Source organism: Pteropus alecto, unplaced genomic scaffold, assembly GCF_000325575.1.
Source record: "Pteropus alecto unplaced genomic scaffold, ASM32557v1 scaffold102, whole genome shotgun sequence".
NCBI lineage: Eukaryota > Metazoa > Chordata > Mammalia > Chiroptera > Pteropodidae > Pteropus > Pteropus alecto.
In genome coordinates this window covers 431,566-440,949 of record NW_006432224.1, presented here as the reverse complement: position 1 = coordinate 440,949, position 9,384 = coordinate 431,566, and positions in this window count along the sequence as shown.

Sequence of the window (9,384 nt, the reverse complement as noted above, 5' to 3'; positions counted from 1 at the left end):
AGATGAATTCTGGGGGGAACAGATATTTAGTCCGTAACAGGTGCCAATGGGATCAGCCCCTACCCTAACCGTGCTGGTGGTTGGTTACAAGATCTATAGATGCAGGAAAATTCAGAGAATTTTGTAACAGAACATCAGTCTTAGTGATAATTTTTTAAATGTTGGAATAAATCCAAATGGATTCAAAACAAAAATTCGGAGACAAAAAGTCTCAGATTCAATTTATTATTTTTTTTAAATATCCAAAATGTTTTGTCTCCAGTAGACACACTTGAAACAAAGGTTGAAAATAAAACGGAAGGAAAAAGCTATAGCAGTTAAGGTAACAACCTATTAGGCAGAGTAAAATCGATGTCAAAAATTTTGATATACAATGAGAAATATCACTTATTCATAAAAAGCGACATCCTTGGGGAGAAGGATATTACTATTATGAACGTATATTCACCTAACAACATAACCTTTTAATATATGTAGCAACAATGGATTGAATTGCAGAAAAATCAATCAAAAAGCCCTCTCAGAGCTTATAGCTCATGGAAACAAAAAATGAGAAATAGAATATATAAGTCACATAATTAACAAACAGCCAATGAATGTATTTCAAATATCACATTTGGCACATAAAGAATGTATGATCTCGTCAAGTATTCATTATTTAGACTCTAAAGGAAGAACTTCAACAATCCCAAAGAAGCAGTAGATACAGATTGTTTTTTTCACATATCGTTTTTGCTAAAATTTCCTAAATTTTTGAAAAATAAATGATCCTTATGTTTTAAAAAAATCTTACAGGGATTATAAAATACTTAGAATTGGATGGCAATCGATACACTTCACGCCAGAATTTGATTTAACCAAGAAGTGCATGAATAATTCTACCTCAGAAAATCTGTCAGGGCATCTACCAAAATGGCAGGCAGAAAAAAAACGTATGTGCTCATCCCAGAAGATTCGGAGAAAGCTTTCTATAAATCCAGCATCTATTTATTCGTATTAAAAGTTAATTGTTAGAAAGATGTAGAAGAAACTTCCCTCATCTCGGTAAATGTTACATTTCAAAATGGTAAGGCACGTATTAGCCCTTCTTTAAATGGCTTCTCTCTAAGATCAGAATGAGGCGAAAACGCTCACTGCGTCATGACTTTGTGGTGCAGTTTTGGAAGTCCTAGACAATAGTCTAAGGAAAGAACAGAAATTGCGGCAGGGTTAGAAGGGGGGAAATCATTAATTTTTTAATGTGTAGAACACATGATAATTTATATAGAGAATCCAAGAGAATTAAGACACAACTGTTAAAACAATAGAGTTTGGCAAAATTTCACTTCCATGGTCAATTTTCAAAGACGAATATTTCTCTACAAAAGTAAACCTGCTGGAAAATATAATAACGTACAAAATGTAAAACCATAACCAAATGCCATTAGCGACGGCGTTACTTTCACTCTGCAGACACAAGATAGGCCTGTCCCCCAAATCTGGTCTGCACTTTGTCACACTCACACACCAAGCGGGCGTGGGGTTTATCGCTCACGTAATGAGGCTTTTGCGGGGAACGACAGGGTGGGATCGCCAGGCCGATCTGGAAATGGCTTGAGAGAGAGGGAGAAGGAGATGGTGTTGGATTCTTGTGGCGCGGGCGTGGCGCCGGGGCGTTTATTTCTGGACAGGGGCAGAGGTTTGTGCGCTTTCAGACTTCGACTGGTGCCAACGGAACGAACACCTGGCTCCTCCTTTGTCCAACATCAAAAAAAGGTGATCACACTGTCACGAAGAGCAAAAACAAACATAAAGAACCCCACAAATCCCTACGGAAGAAAAGGAGCTCTTTAAAGTGACATTTAAAAGGATTTCAAAAACGAAACGTTGCATGCATATGTAACAGGATGACTTAGTAATACAAACGCGTTAATTCTTCCCGAATCAATCTACAAAAATCAATGCAATCCCAGTGAAATCCCTACTGAAACTTAAAACGTTTTTTTTGTGTTTTTTGGGGAAATGCAATCATTCATTCAAAAATGTATGAAAGAAAAAATATTAGTTGACAGCTAACATTTTTTTGAAAAGGAATGCCAAAAAGAACCGTTAATCGTATCGGATACCGATATTGCACATTTATAATAATAAGACCAATATGGTGCTGGCACCAAAAACACCACTAACGAACAAACGGAAGAGAGTAACAGTCTCGGTGACAGATGCGAGTGTCTGGGCACGGAGGCCTGGAAAATCCAGAAAAGTTTGCACTGAAAAACAAATGGCCAAAGGGCATTTTAACATAAGGTTTTGGAAAACTGGGTCACGAAAATATAATTAGATCTCTATCAGTGAACCTGGATAGCAGTTGGCTCCGGATAGACTGAAAACCTAAACAGTTAAAAAAAAAAAAAAAAAAAGGTGTATTTCTTCTTGACTTACTTTCAGTTGTTTTTGTCTTTATAGAAATTTCACCCAAAAGATCTAATTTGCTGTTGTTCTTAGTATTCCCTTATAATCATTTTTTTCTTCTCTTAGGCTGGTAGTAATGCCAGTTCCAGCATTCCTGGTTTTTCTAATTTGAATTTTCTCTCCTGTTTGTCGTCAGTCAGCCTTCGTAAAGGTTTATGTGCACTACTGATGTTTTCAAAAAGCTGTCTTTGATTTTATTGATTTCCATTATAGTGTTTCTATCATCTATTGTATTCATTTTTGCTCTAACCTGTATTGTTTCCTTTTATCTGCTTTGCTGGTTTAGGTTTGTTCTCTTCCTAGTTTTTAAAGACTGGCGATCAGTTTCTTGATTAAAATCTTTCCTTTTGTAAAAGAGGCACTAATAGCTTTAAATTTCCCTCTAGGGAGTGGTTTAGCTGTACCTATAGTTTTAGCATGTTTTATTATCATTTACACTCATTTAAAGTATTTTCTAATTTCCCTTATAATTTCTTCTTTGATTCGCTGGTTATTTAGAACCATGTCGTTTAATTTTCACGAATTTCTTTTGGGTTTTGATTTCTAATATTATTTTATTTTGGTTGCAGAACCTGCTTTGTATGACTTAAATACTTTGCATTTGTTGACCTGGAGTCTGACAACAACTTTTAAACTACAACATGAAAGATGAGATGCATGAAACAAACAATTGCTAAACTGTGCTTTATTAAAATTTAAAATTTCTGCTTGAAAGACGCTGTCAACAAATGAAAGGCAAGCCATAGACTGAGAAAAGAAATTGCAAAAAACATGTCTAATAAAGAACACAATACACAAAAAACTTTGTGTATTATCCACAACATACAAAGAACTCTTAAAAATCAACAAGAAAATGAATAACCCAATTTAAAAAAATGGGCCAAAGACCAAAGCAGACACCTTGCCAAAGAAGTCATCAAGAGAGCAAATGAGCTTATGAAAAGATGCTCAGTATCGTCTGTCATCAGGGAAATGTGAATTAAAACGAGATACCATCACTCACCTATTGGAATCGCCAAAGTCTAGAACACCAAATGCTGGTGAAGATGGGAAACACCAGTAACTCTCATTCATCGCCAGTGGCAACACAGAACGGTGCAGCCACATTTTGGCATTTTCTTACAAAGTTAAACAAGCCCTTCGCATACAACCCGGCAAGCGCACTTTCTTATAGCCACCCAAATGAATTGAAAACTATGTCCATACAGAACCCCGCTCACCGATGTCTGCAGTAGCTTCATCCACGCTTGCCAGAACTTGAAAGCAACCGACCTGTCCTTCAGTAGGTGACGAGTAAATGAACTGTGGTCCATCCAGACAGTGGAAGATTATTCAGAGATAAAAAGCAATGAACTATCAAGCCATGAAAAGACATGGAGGAATCTAAGATGCGTATGACCGAGTGAAGAAGGCTGCAAACTGTGTGATCTCTATCACACGACATTCCAGAAAAGACAAACTGTAGATATGGTATAAATATCGGTGGTTGCCAGGAGTGGGAGGTAAGTATAAACAGGCAGTACACAGAGGATTTTTCGGGCGGCGAAACTATTCCGTATGAGACTGTCATGGTGGATACATAGCATTATACGTTTGTCCAAACCCACAGAATGTTCGACACCAAGAGTTAACCGTCACGTAAACGACAGACTTCGAGTGATAATGACGTGCCATGTAGGTTCATCACTGGTAACAAATGAACCATCAGGGGGATGTTAATTGATCTAATAACCCAGTTACAGCATGGGCAGAAGCCATGAAGAGACATTTCTCTGAATATATGCTGTACAAATGCCCAGTGAGCATATAAAAATGTTCAACATTATTATAGATTGAGATGCAAACTGAAACTATGAGATTTCACCGCACGCCTATCGGAATGGCTGAAATTTAAAAAAATCTGACACCACCAAATGCTGGCAAGCATGCAGAGAAATTAGATCCCTTACACATTGCTGGCGAAAACGTAATAAAACACGGCCATCCTAGAAAACAGTTTGGTGGTTTCTAAAAAAAAAAAAAAAAAAAAATCTAAGCGTGCTGATACCACTCAACCTGCCAATTGTACACCTGGAGTTTATTCCAGGGAAATGAAGAATATGTTCACGCAGGGGTCTGTGCACAACTGTTTGCAGCTGCTCTGTCCACAGGGGCCAAAATGGAATGGTCCAGATGCTCTTCGATCAATAAACACGTGAACAGACGCTGGTTAGTCCACGCCGCAGAGAACTGGTCAGCCATGTTGCAACAAACCATCTCATGAAACTGGACAACTATGCTGGGTGAGAGCGCTCGCCCCAGATATTGCATCCTGGGTTATTTCTTCATATAACATTGTTGAAATGACAAACTTATACGACGGAAAAACAGTCTGGTGGGTGCTGGAGACTAAGCGGGGGTGCGGGTGCGGGGCGGCGGCCAGAGGTGGGGGCGAGGGTCCCTCGTGGTGATGCAAACGCCCTGTCTTAGCCCTGCCAAGGTCACCATCCTGATTGTGATACCACAGTGTAATTTTTCAAAATATCACCTTTGAGGACAACCGAGTAAGGGCTCGTGGGATCTCTCTGTATTACAGCCACATATGAATCTAAAACGACCTCAAATTAAAAGTTTGCTTAAAAGAGTTAAGCCCTAAACATTTTAGGGAAAAAACACCCTCATTAACTACTGAGTTTTTAAGTGGGAAAACATCTTTTGAGGAAAAAAAATGATAGAAATCACAAAATAAATGAGCAATACATGTTTCACAGTTTTAAAAGCTGAATATGATGAAAACATTATGAGCAAATTTTGATGCAAATATGAATTAGAACAATGAGATAACATTTTCATGAACCAATTTAAAAATTTAATTAACGTCGCCGCGCGTTCTGTAACACAAACATTCTAATGCACTCTGGTGACAATGCTGTTAATTTTCATGTGTCTATCAGAGCCTCAAGGACTGTCATGTGAGCGGGTGCCACCTCCCCCCACGACCACCTAAACATCGCAGCTAAACCACACATCAGCCATCACCGGCAACGCCTGAGGACTACGGAACACAGTCCTACAAGGGGACGCGCGGAAGACGCCACCTCGAGACTGGCAGGAGGGCGGAGGCCTGACGGGCTAGTCCCACCCCCGCGTGTGGTGGTTAAAGGCGGAGGTCCCCCAGGAGGAGTGAGGGGTCCCGGCCCAGGTTCCAGTGTCGGGAAGAGAAGTCCCCACAACCACTGCTGTGAAACCAGCAGGGATGGTGGCCGAGTGACATGGAGGGTGGCGGGAGTCACAGACTTTCCTCTTAAAGGGCCCGCGTGGACTCACCGCTGACAGGAACTCGCTCGCTCTGATTCCAGTGTGGGGACGCAGCTCGACAGGCGCTAGGGACACTCGGGGAGGGACCGAGATGTCTGCTTCAGGGCGAGGGCTGGAGGGGCGGCTTCTCTGGGACAGAAGTACTGGCAGAGGCCACTGTCCCTCCGTTGGGCCCTCCTCCCACCCAGCCTGCACGCACCACGGCCACCATATTGAGTGTCCCTCAGCCTGGCGGATGCGCTCGCCCCGCCCACGTGACTCCGAGGCCCCGCCCCTCCCACGTGTGGGCCCCCAAGCCGCCTCCAGTGGCTTTTCCGGGCAAACAGCCTATCTGCAGACTTTTCTGAAAGGCTTGCAAACCCCAAACAAGCCTCATCTGGCCGCCGCGGGCCCCGCACCTCTTGCAGAGCAGCCCCCAGCCCAGCTCCAGCAGCAGAGGCCTCCGTTTGAGGTTTAGCATCTCCCAGGTGCCTCCAAGCCCAGCACAAGTGGCAACCAACTGCAGATCACTCTGTAGCTCAGACCAGATGGCTCTAGTCAGGGCACAGGCAGTAGCTGACCTTGGCCTACACCAGAGCCTAAGAGGCCCCAGAACCAACGCACCTGGTGGCCGGCTTCGGACCACAGCAGAACCCCCATCCAACCACCTCTGCAAACGACACCCCAAAGGGCAGAATGGGCAGGCACCAGAGCGCAGCTAAAGTGAATTCTTCTCCATGGGGTCAGCCCTGCACAACAGCTCACAGTCACGGCCATTCCTCACGACCAATCAGCCCGGGGGTCAGTCCCTCCCACTGATGTGCCAACAGCAACCAAGGCTCAACTACGACAGGAGGGCACGCGCAGCCCACACAGGGGACACACCTGGAGCACCCAGCTCAGGTGACCCAGGAGACCGTCCCCCCACAGGACACCTACTACATAAGGCCACCCTGCCAAGACCGGGAGACACAACAGCTCTACCTAATACCAAAATGAGGAGACAAAGACACATGTCCCAAATGAAAGAACAGAACAAAGCTCCAGAAAAAAAACTAAATTAAACGGAGGCCAACCATCTATCAAAGGCAGAGTTCCAAGCACTGGTTATGAGGGTGCTCAAGAAACTTAGCGAGGGCTTACACAACGATATAGTTAGCGTAAAAAAGGACATAGAAATCGTTTTTTAAAAGTCAGGAATGAAGAATCCAATAACTGAAATGAAGAATACACTAGAAGGAATCAACGGCTGATTAGAATCAGCAATTTGGAAGATAAAGTAGCAGAAAACGCCCAATGAGAACAGCAAAAAGAAAACAGAATCCCAAAGAATGAGAAGATTTAAAGGGACGACGTCAAGCCTCCCAGCATACGCTTCACAGGGGTGTGCACCAAATTTTTGAAAGGTAATTGTTCAAGCGAATGGTAATTGACGATTTCACCTATGTAGAAGTGACACGTGACAGCGAGAGCAAACGGAACAGAAAATGAAACAGAAGGGTGTCACCGTAAGAGTCACGTGCTACGCACGAAGTGGTATGATGCCACTTAACGGTAGGTTGTCATCATTTAAAGATGTCTATTTTAAACCCTGGAGCAGCTAGTGAAACAAAATAAGATAGATCTAGCGAACGAGTCAATCACAGAGAGAAAATGGGATCAGAATAAAAATCTGTTCTGACAAAGCCCGGGTGGCTGATGCGAAAGTTCTGATTTAAATAAAGTGAAGGATAACGATGCATTCACGGTACACGGACTGCGCTTTCCGTCCACGGAGCCTTTGTCACTCGGCGCGCCCTAGTCCTTTCTCCCTTTGTCCCCGCTCTTTCCTTGGCTTTTTCTGTTATTTTCTGTCCCAGTGATTTTTCGGGGTCCAAACCAAGGGCCATCTTTCCTTAGGACTTTTCCCTCTTCCTCCGGCAAGACCTGGCCTTGCTGCTTCCCCAAGCCCAGCCCCCCCCAGCTCCCGCTCGGGCAAAGCCCTCATGAATCTGCTTGGAACACACGCGGATAATGAGTTTATCGTTGGTTGCGTTCCCACCGTGGGCCGGGCCTGTGCTGCTCTCACGCGCTTTTAACCCTCTGTGCGCCTCGCCCCCGCTTCTCTGCGGACGGCGGCAGGTGCGCCTTCCCCACAGCAGCGCCTCGTTCCCGGAGCAGGAAATGAGCCCCCGGCTCCTCGCGGCCCGGAGCCCGATTCTTCACAAATACAAAACTACACACGGTGGCGTGAACACGCCTCCCCCCGCGGAGCGGGCCCCGGGCTCCCGTCGCCCTCCCCAGGCTCGTGGTGACACCGCTCGTCCCCGCTCGCACGCGGACGCGGGCTCCCTTCTCGGCCTCGGCTGCAGGTGGGGCACGAGTGAGTGTTCCCAGCAGGTGCCCCCCACCCCCGCCCCACACCGGCCCAGCTCCCCCAAGCGCAGCTATTTCAGGCTTTCGCCCTGAAAATTAAATTCGCGCTGAGCAGGGCCCGGCGCCGAGATGCGTGGAGCGAAGGCGCCCCCTACTGCATCCAGCCTGGAGCCGCAGCGCCTGACGCCTCCGTACAAGGGACGATGCTGGCTGGGGCCGTGGGGACTCGCCTGGCAGACGGCTCTTTCTTAGGGGAAACACTGAATTTCACATTGAAACGCACGTTACTGAAACGGCAACCAATATTCTTCTAAAACGTGGCTTTCTATGCGGTTAGGATACGTCTCATTGTCTCACAGTCCCCTCGGGTCTGTCTGGCCACGGGCTCAACTATTTACATGTTGATAAACACTAAGAGCAGAGACTGAGTCAGAATTTAGTCACAGGGAGGAGGTAAGAATTGGATTACTTTTTTTTTTCTTTTCGCAAAAATTACTGAATGACTGTTCAGTCGTCGTAAAGCTTGAAATCGCTCGTTATCTGAACTGTGTGGTTTGCCTGATGCTGTTTCCTCCGGGGAGAGAAATCGCTGTCGCTGGTGTCACTAGGCTTAGAATCCTAACACCTAACAGGTAACAAGTAGATCGGGTCGATTATAGATAGAAATTTAGCGTTGACTCTGATTATTTTTAATTTAATGATTTTCACTGTCGATGAACTTGTTGGTCACACATCTTTTGAGAAATCAGAAAATAAGGAAATGCGAATATTCAATTCATCCACTTCAGAATCCAAAAGCCTTTCGAATTAGCATGCTATCTCACGCGCTGGAAGTTCTATCTCTTCTAGAATCAGATATTTAATACCGTGGCTCCATGTACATTTAGAGTACCGCTCCCTGTGCATCTGCAACATTTATAGATTTTATGTCCTCTTCCTGAAATATATTTACAAGTTCTCATTTTCGGAGACTCTCAGGATTTTTGGAACGTGCCAAAGCACCAGCAGGTAGCTTAGATGTGTAATGCATGGCGTCAGACACAGCTGGAGAGCAGAGAACGCCCCGCCCTGAAAGCAGAGCCAGAAATGGGCCTTTTCTCACAATGCCTGCGGTCAAGGTGACTATAAACGAGGCGGTGTCACAAAAGATGTGGAATAATAGGGCAAACGCTCGGACGCTTCCACCTGTGCTTTGCCTCTGCATCCATCTTGTTTGCGCCGCTCCGAGGGGCCCCTGCTCCCGGCCGGGTGTCCCTAGTGCCAGCTCACCTCTCAGGTTCTGCGGCGCCCAAGACGCCGCCG